Source organism: Schistocerca gregaria, chromosome 5, assembly GCF_023897955.1.
Source record: "Schistocerca gregaria isolate iqSchGreg1 chromosome 5, iqSchGreg1.2, whole genome shotgun sequence".
NCBI classification, from domain to species: domain Eukaryota; kingdom Metazoa; phylum Arthropoda; class Insecta; order Orthoptera; family Acrididae; genus Schistocerca; species Schistocerca gregaria.
The window spans coordinates 14,731,067-14,751,831 of NC_064924.1; positions in this window are offsets into that span (position 1 = coordinate 14,731,067).

Below are 20,765 nucleotides of genomic sequence, written 5' to 3' on the forward strand. Positions count from 1 at the left end.
TAAGCCCATGCACCCACTGTCCACAGCTATGTGGAAAACTGGTGAATGCGGCATTGTAAACTTAGAAACTTCTGTAAGCCCATGCACCCACTGTCCGCAGCTATGTGGAAAACTGGTGAATGCGGCATTGTAAACTTAGAAACTTCTGTAAGCCCATGCACCCACTGTCCGCAGCTATGTGGAAAACTGGTGAATGCGGCATTGTAAACTTAGAAACTTCTGTAAGCCCATGCACCCACTGTCCGCAGCTCGTGGTCGTGCGGTAGCGTTCTCGCTTCCCACGCCCAGGTTCCCGGGTTCGATTCCCGGTTGGGTCAGGGATTTTGTCTGCCTTGTGTTGACTGGGTGTTATGTGATGTCCTTAGGTTAGTTAGGTTTAAGTAGTTCTAAGTTCTAGGAGACTGATGACCATAGATGTTAAGTCCCATAGTGCTCAGAGCCATTTGAACCATGCACCCACTGGGTATCATATGTAATGAAAAATGGGGATACCATCTACTATTTCGACTCATTTGCTGACCTGCAACAACCAGAAGAATTACAACAACACTTCACTCACAGAAGACGTGTGTTCTACAATTATCGAAGCTATCAGGACTTCAAATACACACCTCTCTGGACATCTATGCATCATATTTCTCTTGACGTTCTCAAAGAAGAAGAAGCTTGTTAGATAAGGTGGAGCTTTAAACATTCGTTCGTTGAGGTTCAGATGAAGTGTCGTACACTTTGACGTTAAATGAACAATCACCCGTATTTTGTACAAATTACCTCCTGACAACTGAATTGAGCGTTGGTGAATGGATTATTGTATTCATTGGACTGGAGACGTACAGCAGCATCTCAAATATCACTGGTACTAACAATAAACTGCATCTGGATGTTAACGGCGAAAAAGATATTATAGAAATAGAACTGGGTGCGTACGATATCGACAGTTTAAACGAAGTCTTAAAACAGTCTGTAAAAGGTATTGAACTACATGCAAGCATCGGTATAGTTAAATGTGAAATAAGGACTGTAAAGGCAAGGACTGGCTTTAACCAGAAAGGCTCAATAGGGCGCCTGACGCGGTTTCACAAAAGGGCGGGTACTGTAGAAGGATCAAAGTAAATTTTACAAGTCAGGTCAGACTGTGAACATACTCCCTATCAGCACAATCCGTGTCGAGTGCAACACTGCAAAGAACTCATATCTCAACGATAGTCTGATTCAGAATATTTACGGATTCTTCCCCTCAGTTGCAACAGGCTATAACATTGTTGAGACTCCTGCCAATGCAATATACCTTCCAGTAACAAGAAAACCGTTGGACTATTTGAATATGCGTATTGTGGACCAGAATAATCCACTTGTTGACTTTCGTGGTGAGGATATCATTGTACGATGACATCTAAGGCAGGATAAAACAAGTGCACCCAATTCACAGCATTCCACTTCTCTACCAAACAGGAAAGAGATAACAAGTGCGAGCTACGAGTTTCTTAAATCAGTTGGCCTGAAGCCGCGTAACGATGTGCTCACTCAATATAACCAGTCCAGTAGAGTATGATAAGAGAATTATATGTCAGGAATACTTCTCTCATAAACCATACACTTCAACCACATTTAATAAGAACGATGAAATCAGGATTGTCATCCAGCACCAAGACGCACTCACACTTCCATGGGAGACTTTAATATATATAGAGGCGTCATTCAAGAAAACCGACGGCAGTGATAAGTGGGATCCAAGCTGACACATAACGCTTCAGCGTTTCTGTTCCAAGAGATACGCAGTGAACTCAGATGGTCTGATATCGGCCGTACACACAATGTCGGCATAACATCAACCTTTAAAACATACGTCTCTGCATCACCCGCAGATTTGCATAGTTTACAAAATGCAGGATGTTCCATAGACGATTCAGAGGATCCTGAGATGATCCTGGCATACCCTATAAAGTTATGGTGACTGTACTTAAATTATTCGATCACGTGGTTACCATCATCTACGTGAAGGGGAAGGAAAAGATCTCAGGGATGAGTCGAATCTTTAAATTTCCTTCAATTCAAGACCTGGAATTCTACTGGTGTCCTTCTCTCCATCGACTCAATAACATGTATCAAAAAAGTGTTGCTGTATCTGCTTACGAAAATGTAAAAATACTTTTAAGTTGGATGAGAAAAAAATGAATTTTTTTCCTAACAATGCTTGTATACTTTTTTTTACCTACGTCTTTAGGGTGTAAGTTTAACATTGGTACTATATCTTCTTCAATCGATACTTGCATTGCACTGGAACTGTGTGATCACTTACCACAGACTTGCACACTGCCAACACGGGAGTAGCGCTACGTGTGCTATTAACAGGTACACTTTCACATTCGTCTCCCATCGCCTGCTGTGAATTCTCTGAAATGTGTGTGTTAAAAACGCTGCATTTTGTAGATGTGCGCTTGTAATGCAGGTGTGACTGCACAATGTTCACTGATATATTTTAGCAGAAACAAAATAATGATTAAGTTTTTTTTCTTTAAACAACAACAGTTATGTAGGGTAACGAATTTTTTTCTTTTAGTCATTTCAGTTCAGAGCTCGAGATCAGAATTTAGTTCGTGATGTGCAATATAGATCTTAAGATACATGTCAGTTCAATGCACAGATACTTTTAAATTATTACTAGAATCCAATACATGTTGGAGATTCCTCGAAGGGAATGTTCTTTTCCTTATAGAGCCTTACTTAAAACTAAAGCAGAGGTGTAGACTAACTTAATTGCTAAATACCATTACTAATGAAATTGCATCCAAAAATAGTATATTGAACCAAGCTGCTCTGTCAATTAACGTTATCCCACTTAATTAGATGGCTCTAAATATTTTTTAAACTAGACATTTTCTATGAAGTAATTAATTAATTGAGTGGCTCCAACTTAACGAGACAAGTCTTATACATGGATATATGTTAGAAATATACATTTATCTTTCAAATATTTTAATAACAACGTTTAATTGGGTAGCCCCAACTTAACTGAGCAGCTCTAAATATTTTTTTTTAATTGGGTGGCTCTAGACATTTTCTACAACAGACAGCTGAAATACTTTAATAATAACAATTAATTGGGTGCCTCTAAAGCGACCAACCCAAACAGCTGTACTGAAAAAAAGAAAACGATATGGATAGAATTCAGACTACTTTGACCGGTAGGTGAAGCACTACTCTATTTACACACACACACACACACACACACACACACACACACACACACACACACACACACACAACAGACACACACAGCACACACACACACACACACACACAAACAGACACACACAGCACACACACACACACACACACACACACACACGCACGCACACATGAATGACGAAAGAGAGACAATAATTTTTTTCACCACATTGTGCTTTTATAAATAAAGTTGAGATGCAGAGTCATAAAGTTAAATGAGCGCTGAAAAACCTACAGTTATCTCAACTGCAGATTTTTCAGCGTTCATTTAACTTTACGACTCTGTATCTCAGAGTGAACAAAAATGGGCTTGTACCACTATTGAAATTAGCCCTTCATATATACATAACTAAATAAATTTGTATTGAATTTTTTCCAGCACATGGTGCTTATATAATACTATATGTATTTACACATTCATAGATTTTTGCACTCACACACATATACACACATTCATACATATTTTTACACTCTCACATATGTACACTAACACAACACATCACACACAACCAATAATTACACTATGATAAAAGAGCAATTTGATACATAAATCCCTCATCCCACTCACACACTTATTCTATTTCTCAATCGGAGTCCCCACCCATACTTTGCATCAGGTAAATAGTGTGAGTATGGGAGGGTTTCCACATTATCCTCACAAATGACTCTTTCATCGTCATGAGGAGACAATCCGACTTTAGATAGCAGTACAGTGTACACCTCATGACCTCGTGATCGAATTCTAGTTTTCCAAACGATGTGTGGTGTACTGCCTTGAATGCTGTTACCGTACAGGCACTGCAAAACCTTGAGGGCGTGAGATGTTACACATCGAACAGCCATTGCCCAGCTCTGGGCCTCTGGCTGCCCCCTTCATTGTACGATATGCATACATTTTGGACCTCAATCCCACAAACTCTGCAATCAGTAAACCATTCGTCTGTCATGAGACCGATAACCTACTTGTTCTTAGGAATAATACCGTAAGGATCATCAGCCTCATAAGAAGATGTGTTGAATTATTTACCATGGCACCTAATTACTTAATCTGGATCACATTTCTTGTCTCAGTAGATAAAGCTGTCTCTGTCCATATAAAGCAACTTTGGTTGTACAAAATAAGGTGTGGTTTTGGGCCTTCATCCCAGATAGCATATCAAGTTTTCTTTAACTAGGCCTTCAGACGTATTGCCTAATTGTGATCTTTTAAAGCAACGTGTAAATAAGAGGTTCTTAGAAAATAAAGTTATGTGTTTGATTGTGCAATTCACAGTGAGTTTTTACTGCCCCATCCACAATCGTAACCTTGTCCTGTGCGCTCTCTGAGTACCTACCAACCAATTTTCAGGGACGTTCGATGGTTATTTCTTGTTGATTCTTTTAGCGGTTTTGCATTTGTTGTTCACATGTCATCAACGACATTGTGTGCTGTCATCAAAGCTTGTCTTCTATATTTTGCATAGAAGGATTGCCACAAGTAATTGTCACCGACAGTGGACCTCAATTTGTGTCTGCAGAGTTCGAAATCCTTTGTGAATCTAATGGATTTCAACATTTAACTTCTCAATCGATCGGAGCCGTTGGAAGATTCGTTCTGACTCTGAGGTCTGAAATGTCTAAATCAGGCGTCTCTCATTCTCGCGAGAACCCTCTTCTGTTGCTTTTATCGTCGTACCGATCGCAGCCCCGCGACGCCGCTTCGGCGGCTGAATTGTTGCACGGTCACCCTCACAGAACACGGATGAATTTGTTACATCCTCCGCATCGCGTTTCTTTTCCACGGGAGACCCACAAATTCTAACCAGATGATATTGTCTATCATTTCCGCGGCAATCGCCGGTGGTTGGAAGGGCCACGCTATGTTTGTCATCTCAGGTCCGTCTGGTGAGATGCGCAGGCATCTTAGTCAGATGCGCCTCTTTCATCGTGGGGTCTCTGCCGCTTGCCCTACGTTTCCAGTTTCGGCGCCGACGGGGCTGTCCCCGCGGGGGCCTCTTCCTTGCTCTGCTTGCCACTGGGTGCCAGCGCCAGTAGCTTCGTCTTCGCCATGCGACGACGGGCCAGCGTGGACGCCAGGTATCACGCTGAAGTCGCCCGCAGTGCCAGAATCGCTGCGGTGACCGGATAGCCATATGCCTTCAGCTGTGCACAGTGAACTTCCGATTACGACGCCGCCCCCCCTCCCCCCCCCACCTCCCCCCCCGCCGGAGAACAGTCTACGAGTCACGGTTTCCAGTCCTTGTTGTCGATGGAGGTCAGCCCTTGGGTTACTCCCATAGTTGTAGACGCGCAGACACCTCATGTTGGCGTGCACCCTGGAGTACGTTTCCAGGCGCTTCCTGTGTCCCTTCGGGCCGAATGGCAGGGTGCAGGTGGGCATGCCTCGCCTGCAGTCAGGCTTCCCGCCTCCTCGACTACGTCAGCATAGGGTCCTCCACCCGGCGGTGGTAGGCCATATTCAACTGAGGTCGCAGATTTGCGTGGGAGGAATGTGATATCAACGTTCGATACCTCACTCACCGACCGCGGTCCGTATTAGTATTGCTGGACCAGAGAGTCGAGACTAGCGCCGCTGGCGCCGCTCCACGGCTTGCAACAAGTCTATAACGTGCGCTCGGCGACTCTTGCTAGGGACGTCAAGTAGGAAAGTAGTACAGCCTTCACCTGATAGGAAGCAACCTCTAACAAAGCGCTTAGTTAGTGTATGGCCTATGCGATGCCTCTACAGCTCTCTCTTTCTAATTACATTCCTCCTGACTGTGAACATATTATTTTTTACCAACGACTTCTAATTATTTTAGTCGTTGTAGACCCAGACCATGCAGCCATCTCCTTATCGACTTCAATGAGAAACCTGCCATGTATACAAAGAAGAGGTTTGTATGTTTCTATTTAGCAATGGCCACCACCCATTCACATTGGCGACCATTCGTTCGTTGTCATCATAAAAGCTTCAAATTCATATGACGCTCTAGCGGTACAGTAGGTAACGCTCCATAAGCAGCCGGTTTCGTTGCTCTCTCATACCAATAATACAAACTAAGACGGCTCTGCTGCCAATTCACTGCACGACGCGGCCGGCCGCTGGTGCACCGGAACCCCATGTGGACGAATGGAGAGTGTATTTTCATTATACAAATTTACATATGTCGGCTATCATGTTTTACTTGTACTTGAATGAAAATCATGCACGTCGACATTCCTAATCCTCCTCCAACATTTCCGTAAAGCGTGGTCAAATACTAGTTGGGAAACAGCAGAGGTAGTTCTATAGTATAGTAGTGCCAATCTTACTCCACGATAGGGTATAAGAGGTACAGCACAGGCAGGTCGAAGTCAAAGATCGTAAGATATGCGGTGGAGAGCTTCGTTACGATCAAGTGGTTAGACCATCCCCTCCACAGATACCCAGGAAGACCTTCGGGTGCCCGCCATATTCTAGGTGTTCTACAGAAGACGGGTAAGGGAGCAGACGTGTCCTCAATGCGTGTGCTTCGATGTTAACAGGAAGAAGGGTATGTGAATATTTGAAGTAATTGCTTTTATTTCCAGCTTCAGATTATGTAGGGAAATGAATGTACGCAATGATTCCTTTCTCGTTTATTTCAGAAATTTTGTGTGGAAACAGTGTGAAACCAGGTTGACAGGTATTCAGAGAGTGCACAGGATAAGGTTACGATTGTGGATGGGGCCGTAAACAGTTACTGTGAGTTACACAATCAAACACACAACTTTATTTTTCTAAGAACCAGTCATTTATACATTGCTTTAGAAGAACACAACTAAACATTAACGCTGAAGACCTAGTTAAAGAACTTGAGATACTTGCTGGCCTGATGGCCCCAAAACCACATCAAAAACAAGAACAGCTGAAAGCCTGGCTTAGAAATCAAAAGCAATAAAGAACGGAAGGTAATTTATTTTCTTTTGTTTAAAAAAAACATGCAGCTCAAAACCATTAGCGGCTGAAGGCCTACACTACGCGTCTGAAGCACAACTGTAATTAAAGCACATTAATAAACAATTATTCCAACCAAGGAATTTCTTTTAAAACTAACGATAGAACTGCCAAATGCCTAATTAAAGAATATTAACTTATCGCAAGACTGAAGGCCACAAATATATCTGAACAATTGCTGAAGGCCTGAACAACAAGTCAGACAAACAATTTAAAATAAACGTCTTCCTTGTTATAAAAAAATTTTCTTTAAAGAATGCACATGGCTGAATGTCTTATTAAAAGGGTCGTACGTAAATCCTCGGCTGAAGGCCACACATAACTCATTGAACAACTAACGGCTTAGGGCCTGGATTACAAACAATTTCAGATAAAACTAATTTTAAGGAAGATATAGATTTTTTAAAATAAAATCAGTCTTCAAAATTTTAATTTAACGCAGCTGAAGTCCTTTATGTAAAATTTAAAAAGTACTGAATCAATACACGCCCAAAGCCTCGCACAATACTTGAAACTAAAATGAAAACCACAATCTAAATCAAATAGCACCAGTGGTGCTCAGAGGTGTTCCAAGGGTCGGCCTGAGAAGGTGGCTCAAACGTAAGGTGGGGTGAGACCGGCATCCACGAGTTGAAGTTAAATAATCGAATGGCAACCCAAACAAGGGACGGCCCAACGACCAATCATCAATTTAACCAACTCAGTTCCGTCCTGCCAACGGCACAACGATTGAAAATATCGGCCGTAGAAGAGAATATGAACTGCACTACCTCTTCAGAAAGTGGCGTTTGAAAACAGCCAAGGGAACAATAACCACTCTAAGATAATATGTTCCAAAGTCTGTCGAACTACACGCAATGCCTGTCAGTATCAACATCATGATTAAAGGCACATTGACGGAAATGTACACTAACGACCAGAGCAGTTATCTGGGCTGTTAATGGCTACAGGACAGAAAATACCGCTGGCGCATTTCGCTGGGAAGTAAAAGTCGTTTTAATAATTAATCACAATATAGGGTGATGAAGGTTTCTCGGGTCTCCAGCCGGGTGGTAGCGTTGATATCTCGCGACGTTTCTGGAAGTGTCATACTAGTGGCGAAGTGTCGAGATTCTTTTTAAAAATAGAAATGGGGTCCCTCCACGCGCACATCAACATGGCGACCAAACCAAATGTTCTACTGTCACCTCCGTCAACTAGTTATCTAATAGGTGGATCACAGGATGCTGGGCTGTGAGGTTATCCGTGCCCTTTAACACGGTCCGTCAGGTGATAGATAGTGAACGAAACGCGAATGAGGATAGCAGTTTGAAAATCAGAGGGAAAAAGTGCCAGGGCTCTTTGCTGAGGGAAAAAAACCTCTGCGACAGTGGGATGGATAGTAAGAGCAGTAGTGGCTTACAAGCTGCGATAGTTCATGCAAGGTTGGGTTTGTTAGTTTGGGTAACATGCATCGTTACCGTGGCAGGCGATGGCTATGTATCCCGGTTTGCTGCGGCCGCTGCAGTCCTGGAACATTTAGGGTCGTTATATATCAGTGGGAGATCGGCCATAGGTCATCACACTGTGTGGGGGATGTGTGTAGCTTGTCTGCATGTAGTGTACGGTACGGCTTCCCTGCATGGTGCCAGTTTTTCGGCAAGTGTGTTCCAACTGTATATCCAGTAACGGTGGCTGATTAACAGGGGGAACCTGTACCGTTGTGTTTGCGTATGGTTATCCATAGATGTTAGGTCGTGGAAAGTATGTCTATTGGTATTTTGTGTTTCCATCTATGGTTGTGGTAGTAGATCAACAGACTCAGAATAAACGGGTTCTGCGAATGTCTGGAGTTTCTGTATAGTCTTGTGGTGAGTCTCAAGTTTGTATTCACGGTGAAGGTACGCGATGCGCGTGTATCGTGGAGCATTACTTATGATTTTGAGTACTTTGTTTTGTATGATCTACAGACGACGCAGGAGTGTGGGCGCAGCGTATCCCCAGACAGTGGCTGCGTATGTCATCAGGGGTCGAATACGTGTCATGTACAGTCGTGGTCAAGAGTACCCGAACGACCTGAATTGCATAACGCCTGATTCGCATGCAACCCGCATAACGCAGCTGTCTAGCAGGTCCTCATAAACAATACTCGGTACATCTAATAATTTCCGGGTATGCAGCCGGATCCCGTCGACATTCTGCCACGATATTTCGGCCCAGAGACGTCCGGCCATCATCAGGTCAGTACACAACTACTGAAGAGCCCAGGTGCAGTCGCGGTATTTGTTCCGAATCTCGCGCATGCAAAATGTACTGGCATCCTACAGCGCATGCGTCACGTGTTGACATGCGCGGCATAGCCGAGTTGTACGTGCAGCCCTCGGTGGTGAAAGTTGAAACATCCCCTTAAAACAATTATACACGACTGTGCTTAAACTGACACACAATATTTTTAGCGTAACGCTATCTGACTTTCAATAATCCCTACAAAAGAATGGCCATGACTAGCATTAACCTATACGTTTCACAAATCACTTACCTCACAAAAATCTTGGTTACTCGATCTATTGCAATACAGCGAGCGCCACTACTGCCAGGTAACTAAAAGATTCAAACTACGGAAGGCACTAACTACTGATAGGCCTACTTACAAAGTAAAAGATCATCTAGTCATTGAGTATCGAATGACGCTGTCTATTCCCTGTGATTGTATAATTTTAATAACAGGATTCCAATTTTTATCCAGTTGAAAGCCGTTGTCACGATTTATAAGATTATCGGCAAGACGTATTTCCACTGATTCCTTGATTACGGAATCCCAAAATCCGGAAACCGGAGCTAAAATTTTTGTTCCATTGTATTCCATTGAATGTCCCAATGAAATACAGTACTCTGCTACTGCCGATTTTGACGGTTGGCGCAGACGGGTGTATCTTTCATGTTCTGTACATAGTTTATGGACAGTTCTTGTCGTCTGGCCAATATATGCAGAGCCATATTCACAGGGAATTTTGTAGACGCCTGCTTTCTGCAGTTGTAAATCGTCTTTAACGGATCCAACCAGGGACCGGTTCTTTGCTGGTGGACGGAAGATAACCTTGATTTTATTTTTCTTCAGCAATCGGCCTATTTTCGAATGTCGACAGGATCCGACTGCATACCCGGAAATTATTAGAAGAACAAATACGCCGGGAAAATTTCAGAAGTCACATCAAATACCTTTACGGGGAGGAGATGGTTCAGGATATCCACGTACTGGATAAATTACGTGAGAAAAGAGCCAGGTTGCTGTGTTCACTAAATTTTTTACTGAAATGTAGAGACAATAACTTGATTCTAACTTTTGCCAGAGTTGTTCATTTTATTAATAGTGTAGCCGCCAACAATATAAAAAGCAAGGCGAGTCTGGCTTTAGTAAGAGAACGAATCCGTTTTACACGTCGTGAGTTAGACGCTGTTGCCAGGAATTTATATTATTTACATCTGAAGATTGCAGCAAGATGTTCTTCTCTTAGCTGGGACTGGATTGACGGTGTATCCTGGGCCAAGGCAGACTGGGCTCACAGGAACAGTACGAACAGGCAAAGTGCGAAGTTTAGCCAACTCGTAAGACGAAAGCCGGAAGAAGCTATCTCAGGACGATCCGTGGTGAACCTTACGGAGAAATCGTTTGACGATGCGACGATGTCAGTGCTTGCGAAAGGTTTAAACTTCGCCCCTACTCCTGCTTCACTGCCTTTAACGGATTTCATCAGTTCCATTGAGGAAGCCATTAGACGTCTCCCTGCGGATACTGCAGACGAAATTCGACGTGAATCATGCCGAAAGTTGTTGAAATGTGCGCCACAACGGAGTAACATCTCGCCAGCTGAAAGAGCTGCTCTCCGCAGCCTCAGAGAAGATACTAGCACAGTCGTACTGCCTGCGGATAAGAGTAACGCCACAGTTCATCTGACAAGGGAAGCCTACAACGAGAAGATGTATTGTCAGCTAAATGATTCTACGTACCGCAGAATTGAAAAGGACCCAACAAGCCGAATATCAAGGAAAACTGCTACCCTTTTGAACGACTGTTCTCTACCTGAACAAGTTATCAAGAGATTGAGACCACACAATGCAGTACCACCAAGACTCTACGGTCTTCCCAAGATACACAAGGATGGTGCTCCACTACGATTGATAGTGAGTAATATTGGTGCTGCCACCTATTCTACAGCAAAATATCTGGCCTCAATACTAAAGCCGTATGTGGGTAAGTGTTGCCACCATATACGTAATTCCAAGGATTTTGTCAGTCGCTTGAAGGAAGTTAAGCTTAGCAGCTCGGATTTATTAGTCAGCTTTGATGTGGTCTCATTATTTACCAAAGTGCCTTTCATGGAATCGTTACATCTTATTGGTAACTTATTCAGTGCAGAAATGACGGCCTTGTTTGAACATATACTCTCCTCAACGTACTTTTTATTCAATAACGAATTCTTTGAACAAACAGACGGCGTCGCCTTGGGAGCCCTTTGTCCCCTGTGGTAGCTAATCTCTTTATGGAGGACTTTGAGGAGAAAGCACTTGAGTCTGCTGTCTTAAGGCCTACGGTCTTCTGGCGGTACATAGATGATACTTTTGTTGTATGGCCTCATGGCAGACAGGAACTGGAGAAATTCCTTCATCATTTAAACTCTTTACATCAGAACATCAAATTCACGATGGAGATTGAAAAAGTTGGCACTTTACCATTTCTAGACGTGCTAGTACGCCGTAAAAATGATGGGTCATTAGGACATTCTGTGTACAGGAAACCGACTCACACAGATCTGTATCTCCAGACGTCAAGCTGCCACCACACAGCACAAGCAGCCGGTGTTCTCAGTTCCTTAATACATCGAGCGTATGTATTATCGGATGATGAAAACCTCCACGCAAAATTAGAACACTTGCCAAAGGTTTTTAAAGAGAATGGCTACACTTCACGCGAAATAAGAAAGGCCATGCGCAACTGTCATAACAAGAAGCAGCGCACTGAGGACGCTGATGACGACTTTAAATCTACGGCGTTTCTTCCATACGCCGGGAATGTGTCGTCGAAAATAGGCCGATTACTGAAGAAGAATAAAATCGAGGTTATCTTCCGTCCACCAGCAAAGAACCGGGCCCTGGTTGGATCCGTTAAAGACGATTTACAACTGAAGATAGCCATCGTAGCGTTGGGCAGCTGGATGTTAACAGCGCGTAGCATTGCGCAGTTGGAGGTGAGCCGCCAGCAGTGGTGGACGTGGAGAGAGAGATGGCGGAGTTTTGAAATTTGTAAGAATTGATGTCATGAACTGATATATATATATTATGATTATTAAGGTAAATACATTGTTTGTTCTCTATTAAAATCTTTCATTTGCTAACTGTGCCTATCAGTAGTTAGTGCCATCCGTAGTTTGAATCTTTTAGTTACCTGGCAGTAGTGGCGCTCGCTGTATTGCAGTAGATCGAGTAACCAAGAATTTTGTGAGGTAAGTGAATTGTGAAACGTATAGGTTAAAGTTAGTCATGGCCATTCTTTTGTAGGGATTATTGAAAGTCAGATAGCGTTACGCTAAAAATATTGTGTGTCAGTTTAAGCACAGTCGTGTATAATTGTTAAGGGGACGTTTCATCTTTCACCACCGAGGGCTGCACGTACAACTCGGCTATGCCGCGCATGTCAACACGTGACGCATGTGCTGTAGGATGCCAGTACATTTTGCATGCGCGAGATTCGGCATAAATACCGCGACTGCACCTGGGCTCTTCAGTAGTTGTGTATTGACCTGATGATGGCCGGACGTCTCTGGGCCGAAATATCGTGGCAGAATGTCGACGGGATCCGGCTGCATACCCGGAAATTATTAGAAAAACAAATACGCCGGGAAATTTTCAGAAGTCACTCCTCGGTTCAGTCGTTCGACTATTGAAAATGGTTCCAACAAGTCACCACAAGGAAACACTGCTCTGTATCGCAATAACTCAAGATGTAATGTAATACCATGATACTAAAAATATTAGGAAACACCTTATCACAAATAAGACTGTCCTTAAAGCTTGTAAGCTCATATTTATTACAATAAATGACATACCTGGAATGTTACCACTCTCATTATTACGTCAGTTAACATTCCGTACTTATTATTCAACACAAAATGGCATTAAAAATTTAAGTTATTCACGAGCAGATGGTTGAGACTATGTGTGAACTTCAAATGACACGAGAAACCGTCTCGTTCTGCATATGGATTCAAACCCAGGTCATGCAGGCTAAGTAATGATTTCGTGACGGACGGAAACTAACAGTCAATCCTTACCAGGCATGCAGAGAGTGATATACCTCGTTTTTAGACAGTATATCAACTTTAAATTACATAACTTGGACATTTTTAACCGACGCCAATTCCTAACCAGCATTTATTGTCACTGTTAACGAACTACGAGAGATGTTAAATATTGCTTCTTCACAAGTAACACACTTGAAATGTCGTGAGGTAAAGCTTTGTGTTGGACAGGGACTCGAACCCGGAACATAATCGGATTGATATCGAAGCACAATCAACTATGACTCATTGGATTTTCTCGACAATAGCTAGGTGTTTAAACTGAAATGACGAGACGAAACATTAGTTTCTTCCTTCCCAGGACAATAATCCGGAACCTATCGCTGTTATATTCAAGAGAAAACGAACGTCAAATATGGGTTTGTTACACCAGCAGCGACATGTCAGCATGTTCGAACTAGAAATAATATGACGAAGAGTTCAGTGCTGACTGGACGTCAGCTACCGAATTTTTCTCCACCAGCAGCTCTGAATAACATCCTTGAACTTAACAGTGATCTCCCATATAGTTCTGTTTGTCACTGGGAGTAAAAAACGTCAGATATCGTTAGTGTTGACAACGAATGAAAACACATTAAAAATGAAAATTATCATCCACCAGCAGATAGGTGTTCTCATGCTAGAGCTTGATGATACATAATGAAAACTTAAGTGCCAGGCCAGGATTCGTATCCATTCACGCGCAGTATGTGGAGAGGTTGAGGAATCTGCACTTTTGAACAAACAACAAATTGTAGTAGAGCTGTATTGTCACGAAGGAATCAAATTCCGCGTTATGGCCGGTCTACTTTGCATTTACAGGACAGAGCCAATTTTATCGACATACAGAAGCCCAAATAAAAGATGGAATAAGCGTCCTGTGACCCTACACAGCGACTGTTTTGTCACTAGAAGTAAATAAATACTATATGAAAGGTTACTGGTGATAGAGTTTCTACATGTCGCAGCTCTTGACTTTATTCTGGTTCAACCTAACGTCTACTTGGTAGAGAAGGAATATCATATTTAATGTGAATATCAGACCACAATGCCATTAAACATTCTTGACTTGGTGTAGCCAGAAGAGAAAAGAATCTGTCTCTCCCTATCAAAACCCAGCAGCAGAAGTATGAATCGAACCCACATCATAAGTATATGAACCTATCATCAATCCCACAGACCACCAAATCCTGTTTTCTCTGACTCATTTCTCTATCTTACGCCGTTGCACCACACTGGATGAGAATTCTGACACACACGCTCCCTGTAGTGGTTTCCAGCATGTTCAGTACATTCATTTACTTGGTTGACCGATGCGCCCTGAACTAGCTGCCTCGGCTACCCAGTGCGTACATTCGACTCTACGTTTGTAATCACCGAGATAAAATCACTTAACTGCCACCTAGACAGAATTGTCAACAGTGTAGGATGCAGAAATTTAAATAGGAAGTGCTCCTTTCAACTTGAGCTACTCTATTGCGCTATCTTTTTGTTGAAAACGTCGTGGAAGGCAAAAGAAATGCTGTAACTGTCCGTCCCTCAGAAGTCTAATCCGGCCATATGCATTACTTTACAGCACTGTGGAATGCGGATTTTCTGGAGGAATTGTTGTTGACTTCTGGAGCTGCTATAGCTACGTGTGAGCTAGTCGCATGTGGAAAAAGGGCTGACTTCTGCGACATTTCGTTCTTTTCGGGTTTAATAGACGGCCAGGCAGCAGAGGCATCTAGAAACTTTTGTATTACGTACGGAGAGAGCGCACCGCGCCAAAATACGACAGAAAAGTCTTTTCTACATTAGCTGTCGTGTGGTAGTGGCATTTTATTCTTCTTTAGACCTTGTTTGACAGCTTTAACTCAGAACTATTTTTCTCCATGAATGTAATCAATAAACTGCATGTGCATTGCCAGACAGTTGTAGATAACATCGGAGAATTCCCATATATCGTTGATTATTACTTTCTGTCTCATGGTTACTATTGTTTTAACAGCACTAAAAGAAATCTTACGGAAATTGTGCAGTGTGTTATAAGAAATTAAATAAAGCTACCCACGATAACGTTACGACGAAAGTCTGTTTAATGAAACTGTGTATCTGTACACAAGCATGTCTCTATTGGGACGAATTAGTAAAATACTACTCACATAGATTTCGATTGGGTCTGTGTTTAATTGGTATGTTGTGTCATACTTAAGAAGTATGCAAATGTGGGATTTCATAAATGAAGTTATGTATTCTTAGAAACCCAAAATTTGCTTGTCATCAGTAAGAGGCGTTACCTGTTGTGCAGCAAGTTTTTCACCATTGCACTATGAGCCGAAAGTATTTTCTTGCGATGTCCTTATCGATGTTTGATCTGACTGCTTTTAGCTCTTTCACAGCAAGGACAAAAAGCTTGCAGTCAACGAGACTTGGACCGAAAACCAGAACAGACGGTTTTTAGAAGTCAGCATGTTACCACAGAGCTAGGAAAGAGATACGTCTCTTGGCTTCCACTTACAAGGCCAATAGTTACTACAACTCGTAACTGTTTAAAGGCCGAGATTAGTTGCGATTGCCACGTGCAATGACTTTCCTGGGCTGGTAACCGTAAATTTACTATCTTTTGTTACACCCCAAGCGATAATAACTCAGATTATTCAATGGAAATCACAGGAAAAACCAAGTGAACTTTGAGGTTCAATTCCGTACACACTAGGAAGTAACTCGTCGATCACAGTGTTGCCAAACATACCTTGCCTTGTTGTCAAATCTCAGTTACAGTACCAGCAGGAAGAAGACGAACCGATGTGATCCTACAGCGGGCTGGGAAGTGACCATAGCTGCCGTCTCAAAGATGCAGCTGCTACAGTCTGGAATACGTAATGCATCTGATACGCATTTCCGTAACTACGTTTAGGGACTGGAGTGTAGTTACTAATAATAGTTAGAACTGACGGCAAATTAAGCATCATCAATCAGTATCTCTCATAGTTGCTTTTATATTTCTTTCGTAAGTGTACTCAAAACTAAGAAACTCATTCATGGACGTTTTCGTACGTCTCCGATAGTCCCGATAGTCCATCACAACAAAAAAATTAAATAAAAAAGTAATATGTATGTGTGTGTGTGTGTGTGTGTGTGTGAGAGAGAGAGAGAGAGAGAGAGAGAGAGAGAGAGAGAAATAGAACAGAAGGAGAGAGAGAGTAAAAAATTGTTGGAATGAAATTGAATCATCTTATGCAAAAGGAAATCTTTCATTAAAGTGATATGTTCCACATTATTATGAAATGAGGTATTCATAATCGAATGAACAAGTATTAATCTAATCTAATTATATCATATTGCTGACTAGCCATGAAGAGTCATGAATTACCGAAATCTTCACCAATATCAGAAACCAAATCTAAACTTGAAAATAAAAGACCCTTTCATCCCTGTTAACTAACGACGAAAGATGTGTGATATACGTCCATTAAGAAGTAACAAAGTGTGTATGTATTTAAATATGAAGCTCATGATGGGACGTTATGTGACGGAGATACGAACCCAACAGATAATCGGATTGTTAATTACGAAAAATCAAATGTTACGTATCGGTTTCTCTTACCAGCTGCTAAGTGTTTGAATGTAACAAAAGCTTACAAAGGTTTGTAGCTCAGCGACAATCGAACCGTACACCAACCTTTTTTTACTTTCTTGAGGCACTGGGAGGATTCCCTTCAGGAAAGATCGAAACCTATGACAGCTCCAGCTTTCAGAGAAGGTAGACCGTTGGTACAACCGTTTGTCTCAGCAGACGTGCTAAGCACGAATGTTAGTTTAAAACACTTGTAACCAGCTTTCAGACTGGAGAGCACGTTCTTTCTTGTGTGTACCTACGTGTTTAGTCTATCAATTCCTCAGCTTCAGAATCCTGTCACGGACTGGGAGAAGTTTTCTATCTTTCTTTCCATATCTTGGAATTATTGATTAATGATAATAAAATCTGCAGGAGTACGAGTTTGTTTAACTTATGTACGGAACCATTACTTAACGGAACTCGCAGCGTCCGCTGGAACTTACCGGCGATTTTCCTACACTTGTACAAACAGGCAAGTTACAGGTCGTTAAAAGAGATCACACTTACTGCTAGCAGAATGAAGAATAAATACTTGTGGACAGGCCACCGAGAAGAAAATACCTGCTGCCAGGTAACACTTGCGCCCATATCGAAGTTTCCATTGTAGTTCCGAGAGCAGAGGTCAAGCCAGACTCAGCTGTTACCACCGCTGCCTGCTGCATTCATGCTGTATGAGAGTGGTATGAATGAGCATTCAATAGAATCGCCAACCTGATTGTAGCTAACTTCCATAAGCGCCTAGCTGCACAATTTTAACATTCTCAGCCATGTAGTTGCTTGTGTCACGCACTTTAATGATTCTGCTGATGTTCGTTCTTATTTTTCCGGTTTCTTGCTTTCGAGTTAATAATCTCTGCACAGAGTGTTTCATATGAAAACACATTCCCTTCTTTGTATTTTCAGGATTACTTCGTTATATTTGCCAGGCGTCTCATTGCAGTTGGAAAGCTCTACACTTCTATGTAGATAGGTTTACATTTAGCAATTGCGCAGCATTTGCTGCAGCAGTCGACGTAGATATTTGCATGATGCCCTCTCTAGTTCACATATCCGTTAAGCGTTTAGGACTGCTATGGCAGTCGTTCTGCGTTACATAAGCTGGAAGAGATGGCAAAATGATCTTAACTGCGTGTCGACATCTGTCTCATCTTATTCTTCTCCCCTTGCCAGGCGCCGACGGAAGGTCGTATTGGCAGTTTCTTCCCCTTGTTCGTAGCAGATAGTCAAATGAGTTACTACAAAGAGCGGGAAACTGTCACAACACGGCCCACCATTCGAAATGACTAATCTTTCCCAAAAGTATATTTGTTACATCTGTCATTTTATGGCGGTAGCTAATGCTGTTGGTATTGGTAGCTATTGGTCGGCCAATGCATAGACGGTTAATCCTGGTTGTGGAATGAGGCTGGAATTGTCGTCCGATGCTGTCCAATACTGCTCGACTGGAGACAGATCCGGTGATCGAGCAGGCCAAAGCAACATGTCGACATTTTGTAGAGCACTTTGGGATACAGCAACAGTATGTGGCAGAGCATATCGTGTTGGATAACACAGGCCAAAATGCTGTTCTTGACTGGCGTACAGTATTGTAGTCAAGGTTCACGGGATGACCACAAGTGTGTTTGTGCTCATACGAAATCGCACTCCAGACCGCAATATCGGAGAAGGAACATCCAGCTTTTCTTACGCTACTACACTGTCTCATTCTTACTACTACTACTGATAAATGTCACTTGACTAACATCAGCTCACCTCGTTCAGTCTCAAAGATAACTATCGCTCACGAAATGTACAGTGAGTATTAAAAACAAAAATAATTTGCATTCTCATAGTGGCGCAACTGGGTTAGTTTAGCTTTTTTCCGTCTGTGTATGCAGAATAAAAGTACCTATTGCTCATGTGATCTGTCTCAGTGACAAATCTTCCATTTTCATCACGGAGAGATTCATCGAATGATATAGGCAGTTAGTACACCAGAAAATTTATTTGTGGTATTACACAAACGGACATAGAAAAATGGTGACTGTTCGCTGCGCTGAGAGAATTTATTTTTGAGCGTGTGGAAACATTTAAACATATTACGTGAATGCGGGATCGAGGACTCAAGCGTGCGACGTCGCTTCGAAACGATGCGATAATCTGAAACGCTGAAAAATATATTTAACTTATTAAAAGTTTTATTTCAGTGTACGTGTAACCATTTATGTCGTCGTTCCTATAAAATTTTGTGCTCTGTTGCCTCTATACTGGACATAGGGTGTGTTAACAACAATGCTATGCCACCTAAACCGTCGAGGACCATTGCCTAGCAATTACTTCCGTATTCTCTCGAGTACTAGAAGTGCCTATCCGAATTCGCTGCTTGAGTTATTGAGTGAAAGAAGCTTCTGCTTTGATTCAACAGTTCTAGAGTGAATTTTGTGTTTCGAGAACAGCTATACAAGCATTTTAAAGTTCTTGAGGAGTTTTAGAAGCTTTGAGTGAAGCGAATACCCAGCTTCAGAACCGAGTAGCATTGTACCTGCAAGAAGTATGAGCTATTCGCGTATCTGTCAATTATTTATTCACCCTTCGGAGTCATCTGTAGTTAGAATATAGTAGAAGCTTTTAATTGTCTGTGTACCTTGTGGAGAAATGCTAGCAGGTTGAAGCATGTGGTAGAGGATTATGTGATTACAGAACCTAATGATACCAACAGTATATCATGTGAAATACAATTTTGTTTCAATTTTTCATGGAGATTCAAATATTAAGTGCTTGATTTTTTAAGACTGATTTCTATAGTTTATATTTGGCGTAGTTCATGCGCATTCAATTTGTTTTCTCAAACTAATTTCTTAGTTCCTCAATGGCAAACTTGTCAACCACCTTTGCCTTTTCCACCCGTTTGCTTTGACCCATGACATCCTATGTGACTTCATGACTTTATGTTGAATTGGATGTTAGCGGACTGTTATTAAAAGTTAGGCTGTGGTTGTGTTACTTACCAGTGTAACCTCTGATGTCTGTAAACTATGTTGTTATTCCAAACACGTCGCGACATAGGAGGATTTGGTTTGGGTGGCACCTGAGAACACAGATTAAACTGCCGTGCAGGAACCAGCAACGATTATATTTTTATTCTCATTTCTGACAAATATTTATCTGTTTCTTTCTGCATATCACACGATTTACCAAGGTAACGGTGGGCAGGACCTTCAGAGCATAAGATAAATTTTTGTGAGTGAAGAGATTAGTGATTATGATTATCATTTGATTCTTATAGTTATTGAGCTGTCTCTTTAAAGTGGGAAGTTCTTCCAGGGTGAGTTTAGCCCTAACGAAATTGCATTGCTGGTGGTAATGTTATCGATGTTTTTTTAATTTTCAAATATTTGGCGGTTATGAAATCCACTGTTCCTAAGAGGCTCAATTTGTTTTTACCCGTCGCTCACTCTGGCGCTCCATAATTGTGTTTTTTGTGGTTCGCAGTGTTTGTTTAGCTGAATTGGATCGAGGATTTGGTATTTATTGGTGAATTATTAGTTTCCTGTTTTTGAGCTGTTTATTTCTGTTTGCAGTGTGATTCCAGTTTTTTGTGCTTCTTTTCATTCGCTTTATTCTAAAGGAATTTGTGTATATAATTTTTCGATTAAGTTGATGTTATGTGGGTGTTGCTTTCTAT